Source organism: Protopterus annectens, chromosome 15.part0, assembly GCF_019279795.1.
Source record: "Protopterus annectens isolate FY-2018-M chromosome 15.part0, PAN1.0, whole genome shotgun sequence".
NCBI lineage: Eukaryota > Metazoa > Chordata > Ceratodontiformes > Protopteridae > Protopterus > Protopterus annectens.
This window is the reverse complement of record NC_056749.1, coordinates 181,424,415-181,444,367: the sequence shown is the minus strand read 5'-3', so window position 1 is coordinate 181,444,367 and position 19,953 is coordinate 181,424,415. Positions and strand designations below refer to the sequence as shown.

General features: G+C 35.6%; 1 protein-coding gene across 1 annotated transcript in view; it reads left to right on the top strand.

Moving 5' to 3' along the window:
• The window catches only part of NEXMIF (neurite extension and migration factor), a 1,441,710-nt gene that overhangs the window by 1,310,936 nt on the left and 110,821 nt on the right, over positions 1 to 19,953 (top strand). The gene's annotated exons all lie outside the window — the stretch shown is intronic.

Sequence of the window (19,953 nt, the reverse complement as noted above, 5' to 3'; positions counted from 1 at the left end):
AAATGGCTTTCTTATAATAGGTAGTTTTAAATTTATCATTTTTATATTTAATTTATAATTATGCATAATTCTGGCTTTTATAACAACTTGATCAATTATCAACTTGTTTTATTTTTATCTTTAAATACTTTACTATAATCTATTGTTTTAGTATACATACATCTAGCCTTTGGGATGATTTATTCTATTTCATTATTTCACTGAAAAATTCCATAGTTACGTGTTACCAATATTTAGCTCACTGGTGTCCTTTATACTGCTTAATTGTTAATTGTTTTTTGGGAGAACAGCTTTAGATCTAATGTATAAGTAGTAGTTCTCCTTACATCAACATTTTTTAGTATCATTGTAGCAAATATGATAGTCTCGTACAATGTGACGGACTTCACTGGTGAATGAGTGTTCGTAACTGTGGGTGTTTTTTGCTGAACACATGCATTAGCGCAACTCATTAATTTAATGTTTTGCTCTAAAATTGTTTTTTATTACATTTTGTATCATCTATGATGGTCTTTTTTACATGTTTTTATATAACACAAACTTTAGTAGTTCATGTTTCTTGGGTCACGATCATGGCTTGCATCGGAGAACTCAAGCTTCAACTTCTGCACTCTTTGTAGACTGCTTTAAGGTTTCCGTGGATACCAACACTTTAAACAATGCATTTCATTCTGATTGGATTTCACATGCTGTTTTTTAGTATATAAATTGTAATTAAATGTCACCCTGCTGTGTTTGTCTGATGAAGGCGATACACTAGTTTCGCCGAAAGCGCTAACTTGTATTTGGATTAATTAAAACTGTTATTTTATAAGCCTGCTCTCATCGTGTTTCAATTCGCTTTTTCAACGGTTTTTGGTTTTGTGAGTTTTTGTTTTCTTGTATGCTCAACTACTTCAGATTTTATTCTAAAATCCTTATAACAAAGCTTTTGTTTTAATGTTTCTGAATTTCTGTAGGCATAACTTGGTTTATCCCCCACAACAGCCCTTATTTCTGGCATGGCCAATAATATAGGCCAATGTTTCCCTAATATTTTATGTACATTGTTTGTATTTAAATTATACATAGTGGGGTACCTGACTAGTTTGTCATCCTTACATCCATCTCTTTGATTCTTCTCCTCCCCCCCCTCCCCTTAGAATAGGTTTATATTTATCATTCCTTCCTTTTAGCACTTCTTCATAAGCCATGTTTAAAATACGTTCTGAATATCCACTTCTTTGAAACTCTTGTAACATTGCTGTGGCTTGTTCTATAAAATTATCAAGTGTGTTTAATTTACTCATTCTTATTAATTGTGCCTTCACTATTCCTTTAAAGGTATGTGGAGCATGCATACTACTCCTATTTAAGTAGCTCAAAACATCCACTTCTTTCTTATATACCATAGACTCTAACCTATTTCCATTTCTAAAAAGATGTACATCTAAATGTTTCATATCCTGACTTGATGCCTCCATTTTAAATTTAAGAAATTCTGTTGATGCATTTAAATGTTGTATATAATCTTCTAATTCCAACAGGGTGCCATCCCATATCAAAAATCAATCATCTACAAATCTTTTGTAGAGCAATACTTTCTTATTCATTTGGTTTTCTTTATCTAGAATTACACTTTTCTCCCATTCATACAAAACCAAATTTGCATATGTGTTAGCTACGGGCGTACCCATCGCTACACCAGTAAGTTGTAGGTATGGTTCCCCATCGAAAATAAAGGCATTATTCATTAATACTACCTCAAGGAGTGTACAAATATTCTCAATTTCTCTTCCGTACAATTTTATTTAATTATTTAGGAAATTGCGTATAGCATTAACCCCATAGCCATTAGGTATAACAGTGAATAATGAAGTGATGTCAAGAGATGCCATAATATACCCTTTAAACTCATGACACTGTTGCCAATTATATAAACTATCTAAAAAATCATTAGTATCCTTTAATACAGTGCAGCACCTTTCCATGTATTTCCCTAATACACTTTGTAAATACTTCGATATAGGTTCTGTTATCCATCCACCCCCAGACACTATAGGTCTCAGTGGTGGATCGATAAGGTCTTTATGTATTTTAGGAATACCATAAATTTGGGGGAATCTTGGGCATGGCACTGTCAAATAATTAAACAACTAAACACTCAAGTCATCACTAAGTTGTAACTCATATATTACCATATTGACCTCTGCTATTAGTTTCTGCACCTCAAGTAAAGATACCTTTTTAAGAGTACTGCTTTCACTAAGCATTTCTTTAAGCTTTACAAAATATGAATCTTTTTCCATTATTACTATCCCACCCCCTTTGTCTGCCTGTTTAATAACAATATCATCACAAGCTTGTAGTTCTTTTAAAGCTAAATGCTCAGAATACGTTATATTAAATACCCTCTTTATTTCATTTTTCCTATAATATAAACGCATTTCATGTTCTACAATATTCGAAAAAGCAGTAAGGATAGGACATAAATCAGGTGTAAGCACACTTAATTTCCTGCATTTAAATGTAGGAACATCAGTACTTTTAAAAATAAGTTTAAGACTCACTTGTCACAAAAAAAAAAACTTCAAATCTGTTATGGCTTGAACATCATTGTCCGTTGAATTAGAAATAAATTTCAGTCCTTTACTCATAACAGATATCTATGCATCAGTCAAATTAACTCTAGATAAGTTTACAATACCTTTTATCATTCACACTGTCTTCTGGTTGCTTTGTTCTGAGTAACCGGACTGTTGCACTTTCTCTTCCCCACCACACCAGACTGTTGTTGCTGCTGATGTTGTTGAACATTCTTCATTGAAGACTGTAACGCAATCTTCTCTGGCTGCTTCAAGCAAAAAGGAGAAAAGGATGTAATTTCTTTTTGTGCATTCTTTCTACGGGAATCCCTGCCATTATCTATATTAGCAGACACCATCTTCTCCTTGGTTTTGGCGCGCACTACGTCATCTTTCCTGATGTCAGTAACTTTTGCTGGAGTATTCAACCCTGTATCTCCGCCCTCCCTATTAGTTAAAGGCACAGAGTCAGCGCTCAATGTAGAAAGCAATACGTTTTTCTTAGCTGGAATATTTGGCAATTCAGTCAGTGCTCCAAAGCCATCTAATTGATCCAAACGATTCATTTTCTTATCTCCATTCAACACTTGCATTCTATTCTTTTGGGATAATGGATATTTTTCATCATTACTCTTGGGCCAAGAGAAGATGTGGTTATGTTTAAAATCATTAATGTCTCTTTGCAGTTTATATTTTTTTCTCTGCTGTAATTTCATATCCAAGGCATTAATGCGAGACAAAAAGTTCTGATATATGTCAGACAGTTCATTATAACATGGCATGCTAATTAGCTAATTCTCAAGCACATCTATTTCTTCCAACAATTTATTCTCAATAGGTTCAAAAAAGGTGTTCATTAGCCTCATATAGTCTGCACTTAATTTCAGATTCATTTGTTGCCATTGCATTAACAATTCATTGTAAGTATTAGCATAAGAGGGCATTTTGAGTATTCTTAGCCCTCTAGGTACAATACCCAACTGCAGGTATGCCTGAAAACTCAATCTTTGCCACAGAAGTTGTTTAAAAGTCTGTACCTTTGTTTCTAATGTTATTAAATGTTCTTTAAATTCCTCAGTTGTATGGTCTATTGCTGCCTCTGTAGGAATTGCATCTAGCGTCAGCTTTAACAATGGGTTTTCTTACAGTTGCAACAATCTTCTGACTGAGCCATTTAATTCTCTTCCAGTTACCTCCATAGTTATATTAACCACAACCACCACATGACCACCACAGGCTGGTTGAAGCTCTCCTTGTTGAATATGGTGTCTTCAGTGTACACCAAACAAACTTTGATTAAAAACACAACCACCGCAGGCTGGCTGAAACTCTCCTTGTTGATTATGGTGTCTGCAGTGTACACCAAACAATCTATGACTAAAAAACAATGGTGTCACTGCTCAAAATATCCAACGACAACTCTAAAACACACCAAACACTTTATTGCAAAGCTTTCGGGTCTACACCCTTTATCAGTACAAGTCAATTAAATGCATTCAGTATTTAAATAGGAGATAAAAATAAACCACATGCTTCAGCCAACCTATCACACTAATTGACAATCAAAGCTTAAAGGAACTTTTCTAGTAAATGTATTAATTTCCAAAAATATTTAAAATAAATATTACATAAAACTGTATACTTATATTCTCTTCTAAACATTTACATACATAAATACATACAATTATACCTACAATTATGCATATAAAATATATACACATTTAGATACAAACACATATATACATATGCATACACACTCTCATTTACACATACACTCTCCCTCACGCACACACAGACACATACATACATATATATATATATATATATATATATATATATATATATATATATATATATATATATATACACATATATATGTAAGTGTATATACATTCTCTCACTCTCATCTATCATATTAAAAATCTGACTTATAGCTTCTCCCTTCATCTTTTCATTAACACTGGTTTTAGACTAACCACATTATTCAAGGCAGGACAGTTGGGTATTGTACCTAGAGGGCTAAGAATACTCAAAATGCCCTCTTATGCTAATACTTACAATGAATTGTTAATGCAATGGCAACAAATGAATCTGAAATTAAGTGCAGACTATATGAGGCTAATGAACACCTTTTTTGAACCTATTGAGAATAAATTGTTGGAAGAAATAGATGTGCTTGAGAATGAGATAATTAGCATGCCATGTTATAATGAACTGTCTGACATATATCAGAACTTTTTGTCTCGCATTAATGCCTTGGATATGAAATTACAGCAGAGAAAAAAAATATAAACTGCAAAGAGACATTAATGATTTTAAACATAACCACATCTTCTCATGGCCCAAGAGTAATGATGAAAAATATCCATTATCCCAAAAGAATAGAATGCAAGTGTTGAATGGAGATAAGAAAATTAATCGGTTGGATCAATTAGATGGCTTTGGAGCATTGACTGAATTGCCAAATATTCCAGCTAAGAAAAACGTATTGCTTTCTACATTGAGCGCTGACTCTGTGCCTTTAACTAATAGGGAGGGTGGAGACACAGGGTTGAATACTCCAGCAAAAGCTACTGACATCAGGAAAGATGACGTAGTGCGCGCCAAAACCAAGGAGAAGATGGCGTCTGCTAATATAGAGAACGGCAGAGATTCCTGTAGAAAGAATGTACAAAAAGAAATTACGTCCTTTTCTCCTTTTTGCTTGAAGCAGCCAGAGAAGATTGCGTTACAATCTTCGATGAAGAATGTTCAACAACATCAGCAGCAACAACAGTCTGGTGTGGTGGGGAAGAGAAAGTGCAACAGTCCGGTTACTCAGAACAAAGCAACCAGAAGACAGTGAGAATGATAAAAGGTACTGTAAACTTATCTAGAGTTAACTTGACTGATGCACAGATATCTGTTATGAGTAAAGGACTGAAATTTATTCCTAATTCAATGGACAATGTTGTTCAAGCCATAACAGACTTGAAGTTGTTTTTGCGACAAGTGAGTCTTAAACTTATTTTTAGAAGTACTGATGTTCCTACATTTAAATGCAGGAAATTAAGTGTGTTTACACCTGATTTATGTCCTATCCTTACTGCTTTTTTGAATATTGCAGAACATGAAATGCGTTTATATTATAGGAAAAATGAAATAAAGAGGGTATTTAATATAACGTATTCTGAGCATTTAGCTTTAAAAGAACTACAAGCTTGTGATGATATTGTTATTAAACAGGCAGACAAAGGGGGTGGGATAGTAATAATGGAAAAAGATTCATATTTTGTAAAGCTTAAAGAAATGCTTAGTGAAAGCAGTACTTTTAAAAAGATATCTTTACTTGAGGTGCAGAAACTAATAGCAGAGGTCAATATGGTAATATATGAGTTACAACTTAGTGATGACTTGAGTGTTGAGTTGTTTAATTATTTGACAGTGCCATGCCCAAGAATCCCCCAAATTTGTGGTATTCCTAAAATACATAAAGACCTTATCGATCCACCACTGAGACCTACAGTGTCTGGGGATGGATGGATAACGGAACCTATATCGAAGTATTTACAAAGTGTATTAGGGAAATACATGGAAAGGTGCTGCACTGTATTAAAGGATACTAATGATTTTTTAGATAGTTTATATAATTGTCAACAGTGTCGTGAGTTTAAAGGGTATATTATGGCATCTCTTGACATCACTTCATTATTCACTGTTATACCTAATGGCTATGGGGTTAATGCTATACGCAATTTCCTAAATAATGAAATAAAATTGTACGGAAGAGAAATTGAGAATATTTGTACACTCCTTGAGGTAGTATTAATGAATAATGCCTTTATTTTCAACGGGGAACCATACCTATAACTTACTGGTGTAGCGATGGATACGCCCGTAGCTAACACATATGCAAATTTGGTTTTGTATGAATGGGAGAAAAGTGTAATTCTAGATAAAGAAAACCAAATGAATAAGAAAGTATTGCACTACAAAAGATTTGTAGATGATTGTTTTTTGATATGGGATGGCACCCTGTTGGAATTAGAAGATTATATACAATATTTAAATGCATCAACAGAATTTCTTAAATTTAAAATGGAGGCATCAAGTCAGGATATGAAACATTTAGATGTACATCTTTTTAGAAATGGAAATAGGTTAGAGTCTATGGTATATAAGAAAGAAGTGGATGTTTTGAGATACTTAAATAGGAGTAGTATGCATGCTCCACATACCTTTAAAGGAATAGTGAAGGCACAATTAATAAGAATGAGTAAATTAAACACACTTGATGATAATTTTATAGAACAAGCCACAGCAATGTTACAAGAGTTTCAAAGAAGTGGATATTCAGAATGTATTTTAAACATGGCTTATGAAGAAGTGCTAAAAGGAAGGAATGATAAATATAAACCTATTCTAAGGGGAGGGGGGAAGGAGAAGAATCAAAGAGATGGATGTAAGGATGACAAACTAGTCAGGTACCCCACTATGTATAACTTAAATACAAACAATGTACATAAAATATTAGGGAAACATTGGCCTATATTATTGGCCATGCCAGAAATAAGGGCTGTTGTGGGGGATAAACCAAGTTATGCCTACAGAAATTCAGAAACATTAAAACAAAAGCTTTGTTATAAGGATTTTAAAATAAAATCTGAAGTAGTTGAGCATACAGTAGGAACAAGAAAATGTTATAATTGTTCCTGCTGCAATGACCTTTATGAGGGTGATAATATTTTTAAACACCCTATAACTAAAGAAGCTTATGTTTCTAAAGTTTTGACATCATGTAATGTAGTGCAAGTGGTTTATTTGGCTACCTGTACATCCTGCATTATCATTTTATGTAGGCAAGACAACTAGAAAGTTGAAAGAAAGGATTATAGAACATAAATCAGAGATAAGAAGGAAAATAGTAACAAACGCCTTAAGTAAACATATCTTAGATAAGGTTGAACAGCATAAATTTAAATTTAAGGCACTAGATACAGTACAAATGAATTTAAGGAAAGGTGATATGAATAATTTGTTGGAATTAAAAGAATATGAATGGATCACTAGATTACAGGCAGACAACAGCCCTGGCTTGAATAATGCGGTTAGTCTAAAACCAGTGTTAATGAAAAGACGAAGGGAGAAGCTATAATATATATATGTATGTGTCTGTGTGTGCGTGAGGGAGAGTGTGTGTGTAAATGAGAGTGTGTATGCATATGTATATATGTGTTTGTATCTAAATGTGTATATATTTTATATGCATAATTGTAGGTATAATTGTATGTATTTATGTATGTAAATGTTTAGAAGAGAATATAAGTATACAGTTTTATGTAATATTTATTTTAAATATTTTTGGAAATTAATACATTTACTAGAAAAGTTCCTTTAAGCTTTGATTGTCATTTAGTGTGATAGGTTGGCTGAAGCATGTGGTTTATTTTTATCTCCTATTTAAATGCTGAATGCATTTAATTGACTTGTACTGATGAAGGGTGTAGACCCGAAAGCTTTGCAATAAAGTGTTTGGTGTGTTTTAGAGTTGTCTCCTCAACAACATACCAAAATAAAAAAAAAAAAAACAGTTACATAGAAGTTTACATAAAATGTAGCTTACAGTTTGATATTAAGTTCAGACAATCTTTCTACCCCCCCCCCGCTGCTTTTTTCCATTTTAAAATCTGAACTTAATCACTACCGTAAAAATCCCCAGAATAATCCATTCTTTAGTGAAAAAAAATTAATTAGCTGTTGTAAAACAACACAGGAAAGCATATGCACATTTTTCTTTAACGAGACTGATTTTTTTTTTCTTGCCATATCTGTTAACCATCTGTTCCCCTTCCTTCAGGAGTTGTGGTGTTTTATTGCTTCATTTTGGTGGTAGTGAAAAGTGATCTACCTTGTGTGTAGAGGCCTTGTTAGGCAGCTTCTAAGAAGCCTGTTAAATGCTACCATGGAACAGTACATGTTCAGTATGATTGACCTAGTGTCCAGCATTCATTTCTCACATCACACATTTATATTGCTAGTCTGTTTGAGGAACAGAGTGATTCTCTTCCTATTTGTAATGACACTGTTTTAGTGTATTGCCTGAACTGATGGGAATTATTAAATGAAATCATACTGATATACTACACTGTCTTTTGCTGCAACTGAATCCAGATGTTTCTCTTTGACTGTAATGTAAATAACCCTAGCTTAGGCAACCCATGTGTTTGTATCATAGCTTGTAGCCACTGATACTCTTAAAGAACAGTGAATGGAGGTATTTAAGAGTTTAGCAGCCAGTTTGTACATTTGGGTGATTTACAGAAAAATTTCTCTGTGTAATTTCCCGTCCTGTTAAAGTATAGTTAGTATGTGTCTTCCTTGTCATTGGCTCTACTTCCATAACATTACAGAGCTGGATAGAACAAACATTAATTAGATTTATTAAATCCAAATGCAGACACGCATGTATCTGTGAGGATTTGGCAATTAAAACAAAGATGACGTGCTTAGTCATGCACACAATCTCTCCAAAGCTTGTTTCTAAGTATAATATCGCAGCAAAAGTAGTCTAACAATTTATTCAAAGTTCCACAGCAAGAAAGTAAAAAAAACTGACAGGATTCAAACTTTGCTAAATTAATTTACAATCCAGCATCTGTGAAGCTGCAATTCATTGTTTTTAAACACAGCACTGGTTCACATCTTTGGCTTAGGCCTCAAGAGGGCCTGAGTGTGGTTTAATGTCAGAGTTTTGTACATGCTGGCTGGATATTGATGTTTGTGTAAAAATAAGCATCATCTTTCCTATTGATGTCAAGTAATAGCTGCTTAATTAGCCTCATATAACTTGTGTTTATTGATGTCTGTTTCTTAATGACCTTTGTAATACTAGGGAAATGTCCTGACTGTTACGACTTTATTGATGGCAGAAGATAGACATTTTAAAGATTTAAGCATTTTTTGAAGATATAACCAGTCTTTAGTTTATGCTATTGTTGGAAAGTGTGTTTTTATAGCCCAAGTAATAGAAAATAATATTCTGTATCTTCTAGCTAGATCCAAGTTTGATTTACTCAAATTTTGCTCCTCTCGTTTCATTTATGCTGAGCTTGAGTTTACGTTTCTTTATAGGGGTAGAACTAATAATAATACTCTTTCCATGGGGAATTTCTGTGTAATTTGCACCGCATTAAAGGATAGCTGGCTTCCTAACCTGAAGGCAGCCAGACAGTAATGTAGAGTTAAATTGTAGCTGTTATTTTTTGACTGCTGATGACTGAGAATAAGTATTTTATGCAAATCCCATGCAATTGTAATCTTTGCACCACTTTTTTTTTTTTTGCTGTAATGTACATTTTTGTTGTTACTTTTAGCCTCTTTATTTTGTAGCACTGTTTTTCTCTTAAAAGAAATCTCCAAATTATGACTTTAATGAGAATGTACTGAGTATGTTCCATGCACGGTGGTTAGGAGAAGATTTTTCTGTTCTTTTCCATGCAAAAAAGGGCAGCTTGTGTAAGAAGAATGAGTCTAGGTATTTTGAGTATAAAGTCAGTGTGCAACTCACTTTTTATTGAAAGCAAAGTTTTTGAAACAGAATTTCTACACTTATTAAAAAGAAAAGCAGTTTTCATTTTTTGTTGGGGCAGAACCTTACTATGTTGCACAGCAGTTTCACACTCAGAATCCCCTTATTTAATATTATAACTCTAGACTCAGTGCATGTTAGGGGAAGTTATTTCCAACAATTACTACTGCTATACTGGGAACATTCAGCAAAGCTGCACTTTTCCTTTTTGTGCAAAGAGAAGACTTTTTACCCAGCCAGACCATTTCTGCTGTTTTATACTGGATAATCTACCCTATTTCTTTACCTTTTTTATTAATTGTAATATTTCTGATCTCCATGACTGCCCTCCATCAAGTCTGTAAATGGCTATCACCCAAGAAAACATGAGGGTGCGTTTTGCTCTCAACAGCATCCTGGCAGTGAGAGCATTCTTCATTTTATGAATCCTAACTCCTGCTCCCCTTGTGGTGACATCAGCACTTCCATCACTTTAAGGGCCACCTTTGCCCATTCAGTCCATGCATGCATGTTCCCCCACATATCCTGACAAGGGTTACCATCACTGGCTTGGGGTGGCCATATCCACATCTTCCAGACCCTGACCCTCCACAACAATACAACTTCCTTCTTCTCTCCAGTGCAGCTTGGTCATTGGAGCTGTGTTGCAGGATGGGTAATAATCACTGCCCTGCCCACCCAGGAGGGGCATGCCGACCCTCCCTGCCAGTGCCATTAAGGACCTAAACCACTAGATGAATTTTAATAACCAGGTCAGTATTCAGGGCTTTATTCTTCCATGCCTCTGGCACAGGCTTTGTTTACTTATTGAAACAGTTATGCATTATTAAATGTAAAAGTGCAGCACAGATTTACAGACTTGTGAAAGACAGTAACAGTATGAAATAAGATTTCTTGATTATACCAAAAAAAAAAAAAAATCACTTTGCAATATCTTGAGTAGCATATGTTGGGACACATTTTCTATCAATTCATTCATAGTGTGCGTTGTGTTTTCTATGGCACCCAGGCAAGTGAGAAACTTATCTGATGCTTAGCAAGCTCTTTTTAGCTCGAAGTCTTACATATTATTTAAACTTGGTCACCATTTTTGTCTAGTTCAACTGTTTATTCAGTACATCCTCAAACCACCCCTATCTCAGAATAACTAGACACTGTACTGAGCATGCCACTATTTCCTACTGTTCTTGCCAGTGGCAAACCTCCAAGACTGCTTGGATGATGCTCACTAGACAGGAAGTGATGTGAACTTCCTGACTCATTATGAGGTCCTCGTCAGATAGCCATGTCAGGTTAAGATTTGAGTTACCAGTACCTGTTTTTGCCTATTATCTGTTTCTTGGCTGCCTACCTTTTTATATGTAATTCCCCAGTAAGGTATCATAAGCATCCACTGACATTATCTTATCCTACATAAAAAAACACCAGTGAAAAAAATTCTACCAGTGCAGGCAGCAAAATGAAAACAGTTATATGCCAACAACTACTATGAAGAGACTTCCACATTTATTTATTTTTATTTTATTTTCAGGAACATCTAACTAGAAGAAGCCCACTTTCAGCAGAGCTCTAACACATTAAATTATTAATTTATAAACACTGATCATGATTCTGTAGCATAGTCACAACCATTTGTTGTAAATGCGAATAGACAAGTTATTCTGATAGAGTCAATACTCAGCATACCCTGTGAGATATTAACATTATACTGAGGCATAATTTAAGTTTTATATGACAGGAGATAATGTGAAAGTATTGAATGAAGTACTATACTGTGGCATTGGCAGTAACTAAGTTAAGGGCTTATGAGGTGGGCAATTAAGGAGTGGAAGAAAATTACACAGTGCCGCTGTCACATTCCAAGCCAAAATATGTGTGTGTAGTAAGTACCATTATCAATATTTAGGTATGATAGGATTGAAGCATGGCTGTGTAGGACAGATAAATTAGTGGAGAGTTTGGAGGCAGCATGGTGGCTTCATGGTACGATGTCTTGCAGCTCCAGAATCCAGGGTTCAGTCAGGAATTCTCCTTTTTGCCTGTGTGTAGCGTGCATGTTGTCCTCAAGTCTGCTTGTTTTTTTCTTCACATACTCTGGATTCATAACCTCCTTCCAAATATATCCTGCAGTAAATGTTATGCATGTCTCAGTTTTTATATATATGGTTTACCAAAGTTGTTGTGACTTTCGGCTTTTCCTGGTTAGGTGTCGCCACAGCGGAACTCCGGTCTTCTAATGATTGGCTGTTGCCAGCCCTAACGCACAACCTTTCAACGAAGGTTCACCCATTCATGCATGTCTCCATGCAGAAGACACTCTAACTGAGAGTCGAACTGGACAGCGTCTTACTGTGAGGTGACAACGCTACCGCAACACCACTACTGCGGATACATGGTTTACCAAAGTACTTTGCTTAAATCAAAAAACAGAACCGAAGTTAGGATCTCAGGGGAATTTGGAGGCAAGTCCCCTCCCATGCAAAGGCTTTACTTCTAGCAACCCCTTAATTAATATAAACTACTCAGAGAGAAAACAGCCTTGAGAATAAGTTAAAAACAAAACTTCTGTAGGAGAACCCATTTGATTAAGGTCACTGAGATGGTTATAACTTTTAAGCAAAGTGCTGATGTCAATTGAAATTATATATTCTATTAAACTTATTTGTTAATCATTTAGATGAACCATTCAACACAGACCATTTTCATCTGTGACCTGGGACAGAAGGACAAAAATAAATACAGGATGTATGGGCTGTTTAGAGAAGCTAGCCAAATGTTTTAGGGAGGTGGATAAAATAAAAGTACCCACAGAAGCTTAATACAGACACAGGGAGAAAATGCAAACTCCACACAGACAATGTCTTGAGCTCAGGACTGAACCCTGGTTCCTGAAACTGCAAGGCACAACAAACAACCACTGATCCATAATGCCATCTCCTGTCATTTGTCCTTGCCCTTCCTGCTTGTGTTTGAAAAGGGCCCATGGACCAATCCACTTTGTTGTCAAATAACTAATGAATAACATAAGTCAAGATGATTCAGTATGAAGTGCTGTTAGTTTTTGGGAGTAGTTCAGTAAATTGTTGTACCAGTATAAGAGATTTCTGTGAGCATTTATGTGATGCATGTGTTATATGAGAATATTCTAAATGTGGAAGCTAAAGTTCTCATGTTTGTTCCAAGATGATTTTCATTTTTTTGATCGTAGTTAGAATGTCATAGATTTGTATATAAGCCACACTGCTGTGCTGAACAAGCCATCCCCAAAACTATTGTAATTATGGAATGTTGTTATCAAAGAGGGAGTAGGTGATCAAAATGTTTTGGGGTAGGGTGTGCCATTTGATGCATTTTTCCCAAGAACTTGGCATACATAGGTATTTGCAGATTTAAAAACTTGAGCCATGTGAGATGTATCACAACATCTAAATGAGTATAGCATCACACAGTGAGTAGGAGGGACACTGTATTCTGCTGAGCCTGAAAGTCTTATTCAGCCATTCTACTCACTGCCCAACATGAATAGGAAAAGTCTCCTTGAGGCTTTCAAACTTTCTTACCTGTTAAACAACCTTTCAGCAATCAGAATATGGTTTCAAGCTATAGTGATGGTATTGCAGCGGATACGCACCCTACCTTCCCATTAATAATCTGGGCTCTGGTGAGGTCATTTACCTCCAACGTGATCAGTGTATTCCTTGAGCTTCATATATCATAATCCTGCATCATACTCTGTTTTTCTGAAGTTACTTGAGTATCCTGTAAATGTCAAGAGTCCTGTCCTGAAAAAGAGGAGCACATGCGTAGTGGGCTTACCTGATTAACAGGTAAACAGATATGTTATCACAGCTGTATGATATTCCACTGCCTGTGACTTTGTCGGTCTTTGCCAGCTTGAAGTCTAACTAGATTTCAGAATACAGTACCTAGTTCAGCGGAACAAATTTATTGGCATTTCAACTGATAGTCCTGGCAGAGATTTTAGGACCAGAATAAACTGCTCACAGTAGAATAATCTTGTCCATGAGAGCTGTGCTGACTGTTTCTCAGAGTTAGAAATAATCTGTCCCCACATCAAGAAAATGTGGATGTGAACTCCTTTGTTCACCGTGTTAGTTGTGAAGCTAAGAACAGAACAGAGTTTATATTGTTTCAGTCTCCACAGCAGCAGCAGAATTATTGCGAGCATTGTTGTCTGTGTAGCATAAGTCAAGGGGGAATGTATGTACTTATAAACACAGTCATGTAGAATGTTGTGCTAACTAGTTTTAATGACATGGACAGTGCTTAATGCTATGGACTGGGGGTACTTTCTTTAACTGTTGGGGAGGGGTATGAATATGCATGAACAAAGCTCTCTGCCATTTTTCTAAAGCTATATATACCTTTTAAGATAAAGCAGTATGTTATGGTCAGGTGTGGGCAATGCAAGATTTACCCACAGCTCATGTGGCTTAGTCACAAGGGTGAAGCTGAAATGAGCCATTGGTAACTTGCATTACTCATATCTGATAAGCATATAATTTTAGTTTTATACAATTATATTATTTGCAAAAAGAAATGTTTTACCTTTTTTAAAATGTTATTGTTGCAAAAATAATTTTTCTGCCATCCTTTATATTACAGTGCCCTGTCTTGGGCAACTTAGTGATTTTGTAATAGAAAATAAAGGTAGCAATTTATAATTTTGGTGCTGTTGGTGTGTGGGGAAAGCAGGTAGACGTGTAATTGTATTTGGAAGCAAGCTGTTTAGTTTTTTTCACTAAGTACTGCAGAGAAAATTATAAAAGTAAGTCTTTTTTTAAAGGTTATCCTCAGAGTGATTTCTTCTTATGTTTTTTAGTACTTTTAAACAGACTATTTTATGTGGTTTATGTCCAGTTTACAATGAGCTTGTATAGGAATCAACCAAGCATAGTTTTCATTTTTGCGAATAAGTAACCTTCCATTTATGATACAGAGTACTCGTATGGTAGACTGTACAATGTTCAGGTTTTAGACACTAAAAATTATGTACCTTTTCTTAACCCTATTAAAAAGCCTTTATCATTCATTCATTCATTCCAGGTGTACTTCTAGGCTAAGTTTGGGTGGGTCCGATTTTCACATTTCAATGCCTAGCATTCCATGTTCAGTCATGACACATACATGTATATTACATTTTGTTTTGAATTACTCCAGTTTTTATTTCTCCTTTGTTTCTTTTAACTACATGAGGTTGGCTATCTTCCCAGGAGCACTGCGACAAAAAAAATTATAGAGTTAAATTAAATGTGTTGTATATTTAGTTCCATTGTCAGTGTTACTTTTCTGCTAACTGCCTTGAATGTAACTTCTCAAACTTTGGCTTTTATGTTGATGAAGTTTTTATTAATGCATATTAAACATCTGTTACTAATCCTACCATTTCAGATACTTATAAAAGGACTTGAGTTCATCAAATTTTAGTTATTTCCTTTGTTTCCTACCATTATGCAATGTTTCAGATATAGAATTATCACTTCCTATAGCAGTTATAGGAAGGTTGTACAGAATTTGGTTCCTACAGCAGTTACATGAAGGTTGCAAAATATTTCTGTTAAAATCTCAGGTTTATCTCTCAGGGAATACCACTGCTCTGTAACAGACTCCCTATCCACTTAAATCAGAGCTCATTTCCTGTCCGAGTACAAGTGCAGTCTGGATCTGTGGATGGGAAACAGAAAATTTATCACAGGACTGCCCCACATACTACTGATGGCCAGAAACAGATCCTGAATGCTTTATCCAATACATGGGTCCACTCAAATTATCTATGACATTGTCCCAGGTATTCTCACTAAGGGTAATATATAGTTATTGATCATGGGTTGGGCAAAGCCAGTCTATAATCAAATTAGATAGGTTAATTTGAGCACCAAAAGAGAAACTGGCCAGGCTTAAAATGACCCGCAAGAGTAACTAACCTATTACCTATGAGCTTATATATGTTGCATTTTTATTTCTTCCAAGGGATACAACTGCCCGAATGCAGACTGTCCTATGTAAAGGTGTACAGGTGATAAATGATACTTTACAATGTGCAATGAGATTGTTGTACAAGCACTCTGTGTACACACTGGGTACAACCTTAGCTCCACATTAGGTAATCCCAAGTAGAGCAGCAGCACATGAGAACATTTTACTTGAGATATTACTGTGACCAAGCAGACGGGAGTATTTTGTTCAATAACACCACACCTTTACTTAACCTTTTTGACAGCATTTCTTGCAAATATGCAAAGACTATTTGTCTAATGAATGACAGGCAAAGTCAATGCATTTTAAATACATATGCATATCCAAGTGCCACAGATATCACTATTACTAATCTTATGTTCTGCATTAATGCAGGTGATAAATGATACTTTACAATGTGCGATGAGACTGTTGTACTCATCAGGCAACATCTCAAGGAAAGTTGGCAGTGCCATGATTGCTCCCCAGGCTAGTGAAAGCGGATAACACATACATACAAAATCTAGAGCACTTGATAATAGTTTTCAATCTTACTCACAAACACTGGCTAATCTACAATGTATGTACTGTACCTGTATACTATGTATGTATTCTACCTATGTTCCAAATTTCAGCTGTACACCACAAATCTATTAATTACCTTTATTTTTAAAATTAATATTTTTTTGTTTGTTCTCTCCACTGTAACTGTTTATGTGCCGCATACCACTGTAAAAACATGTCTCCTGTAATTTGTGTGTATACTGATCATGTCTGAATAACTAAATGTGCCTGTAATTTTTCTTTGTGGAGCTTTTCTCCCCGGGCCTCTGCTGAAAAAGGGCCTTTTCGGCTCAGTCAGACACCCCCGGTTAACAAATGTAAAATAAAAATAAAATAAATAATGGTGTGTGCTAGCTTTTGGTGACTCTGCTGTCAATCAGCTTTTGGACCGAATCAGCCACTCTGTGCTGATTTTGTCATTATCTGACCACATGCCATCTTTGCTACATGAATTTTATGTTGTGTGATTTATCTCTGGTTTGGTCACAAATGCATATCTTCTTTGTTTAGACTTCCTTTTAAGAATGATGTACCTATTTGTTTACATCCATGCTTGTATCATATCCATTGTAGGTGTGCACTGCCTAAACAAGACATGCACTGCACATTTTAGGTTTTGAAGTTGAAAATGTCCCATCTAAGATTGCTTTTCTGCTTTATAACTGATACTTGTGGTAGAAGGTCTGACCCATCCCTCAGAAGGATAAAGATGGTATTGATAGTTAACAAGTTTATTGATGTTGGATAGACCATTACCTTTACAACAGGGCAATTTGTGAGGTGGGTGCAGGTTGCTTAGCAGAAGGGTTTTGGTTAAGTGCTTCAACTCTTTTATTATTAGACATGTTTCTTTTTCAAACAAGCTGCCCTTTTTGTTTTGCTTCTTATCTCAGAAAAGAAAAACTTTACATAAAAGATCACGTAAGAGCAAGTACTGCACAAAAATGCTAAAACATGGGGTCTGCTGCTGTAAGACTGTTTCAGACGTGCAAGAACTGTAGAAATAAATCACATCACTGACTGATAATGAAAACTGTGTGAGATATTCCAGTCACAATTCAGAAATCTGTGTGAACTGAATTACTCCAATGTTTCTAGCTGATAGAAACAATCACAGCATTTTCAGTGTTCGCTTCCGCCAGCATGCATGTATTATAAATGATTATTTGCTTACAATCCAAGAAAATAGTGTGTTCTTATAAATATGATGCAAATAATTATACTGCTGTTGGGCTGTAGCTGAAGATTATAATGTAATTATATTTAAATAAAAGAAGAGAATAAAGCACTCCATGCAGAGCAGACAGTATCTCTTTTTAGTATTTTTTTCTTGTATACTTTTACTACAGTTCTTCCTTTTCACATATATGTATGCCGAACTGCTTCTCTTTACATACTCCATATGTGTAATACTGTCTGTATACCCTTTAAGTTAAAAAGCATGTTGGGTTCTGTACTGAAGTCACAGTGTACCATTAATCTTTTAGAGGCAAGTTGCTGAGAGGTTTATTCAAAAGGTCCAGACCATATACACAAAGATCTTCCAAAAAAGAACATCCCCCTACTGTTTTCAGATTTGATGTACATCCTTCCACATCTCTTCTGAAGTATGTTTCTTTGTATTAAATTGTCTTGAAGGACTGACTGACGGGTCCTTCCCTCAGCCCTCATTTTTAGCCTAGCGTACATGTTTTTATCTCCTTTAGTCTGTATGTCTGTGGTTTCAGGATTAGATTGTCCATACATCTGTTTAGTTGCTTTCTCAGTCGTGGTTGTGTAGTTCTGCAACTGGGCTCTTCATAACTGCACGTAGTATTTCAGATGAGACAGCATTAACTCTCTGTACGAGGAGGAACATGGCTTTTGCTTCATACTGACTGCACCTTTCAGCAATCATCATAGTAATCCCTTTCCTTTCTTCTGGGTAGCCTATCACATTACTTTCTTGCTGTCACACCCTCGGAGATGAATACAAGGGATGCTTTTTCCATTTCTACTCTTAAGATCATCATCTTGTATTTTATGCATTTAAATGCTTGTTTCATTGTACCAGTTATTAGCTGCTGTGTGTCTACATGTTCTCATAACCTTTACAACACATCTTCATGCCATTTTACTTGCAGCCCAGTTTTCCACCATCCCTAGGCTTTCAGCCTTTTTATTCCTTGCTAGAAAATGATAGTTTGGAGCAGTAGTGACAGTCAGTCAGATGTTTAATGAATAATCCTCTCTTTCATTGCTTAACTCTTCATATCCCGCATTTCAGTACATCCAGGGTTTAACACAGAAAGCATGCCTGAAAGCATGATTGAAATCCTGTAGCAACACTGGGCTTCTCTGGCATCAGTGCAACATAGATGACAACTTGTAGTCTTCAACACAGAACAGTCATGCCAGTCTAAATCCTGGGACACTACTTAAACAAAAATGTGAGGTCAGGAGTATGGGAGAGCAATGCATATGGACACCACAGTAGACAGTGATACAGCTTGGTATCACCTGCTCATGTGTAAATGCCCCAGTGCAATTTTGTAGATCTTTACTCTGTTTGCAAGATGATGTAAGATAAATATTTAAAAAGGAGAAAAAAAAGTCATGCATGTGCATTTCCTGGATTTGTAATGCATACTCTTTTTGTTCTGGGTGTGATACTTTAGTTTTATTGGGTAACGTGTGACTTAAGGTATCAGGGTGTTGCAAATATCAAAACTTTTTACAGAATTCAGCTATTACAGCAATAGTTCAACAACCTAACATCAGGATAACTGTACATCATAAAGCTAAAATGATAGTCATTAGCATCTTTATATTTGAATGGTGTAACAGCAATACACAGATATGTCAGAGTTACATCAGCATCTCATTGGCACAGACATTGGATAGTCACATCCTGGTAACTGACTGACTGATGATACAGCAGTGCGATCTTCAGATGATGGTATGCTCGCAGCTTACATTCACAGCTCGTAAGTGTTAACATCATCCTTGTCTGACAGAAGCTGTAGAAGTTTCTCCTGAGACCAAATCTGTGTTCACTCTTTCTCTCTCTGCCTGTCTGTGCATTTGTGTGTGCCTGTTTGAAAATAATTTCCTGGTAAGAGGCCATTTAAAAAGAAAACCTAAGCATGAACTTATTTCAGGATAATGGGAAATGTGATCTTGATGCCATATCTTTGAGTCACTAACATTTTTATTTCAAATTAATGGCCTTATCATGTCAGTACTGTCTGTCATGAGAACACTGGTAAAGTATATTCTGATGTCAAAGAAATGGTCCAGCAA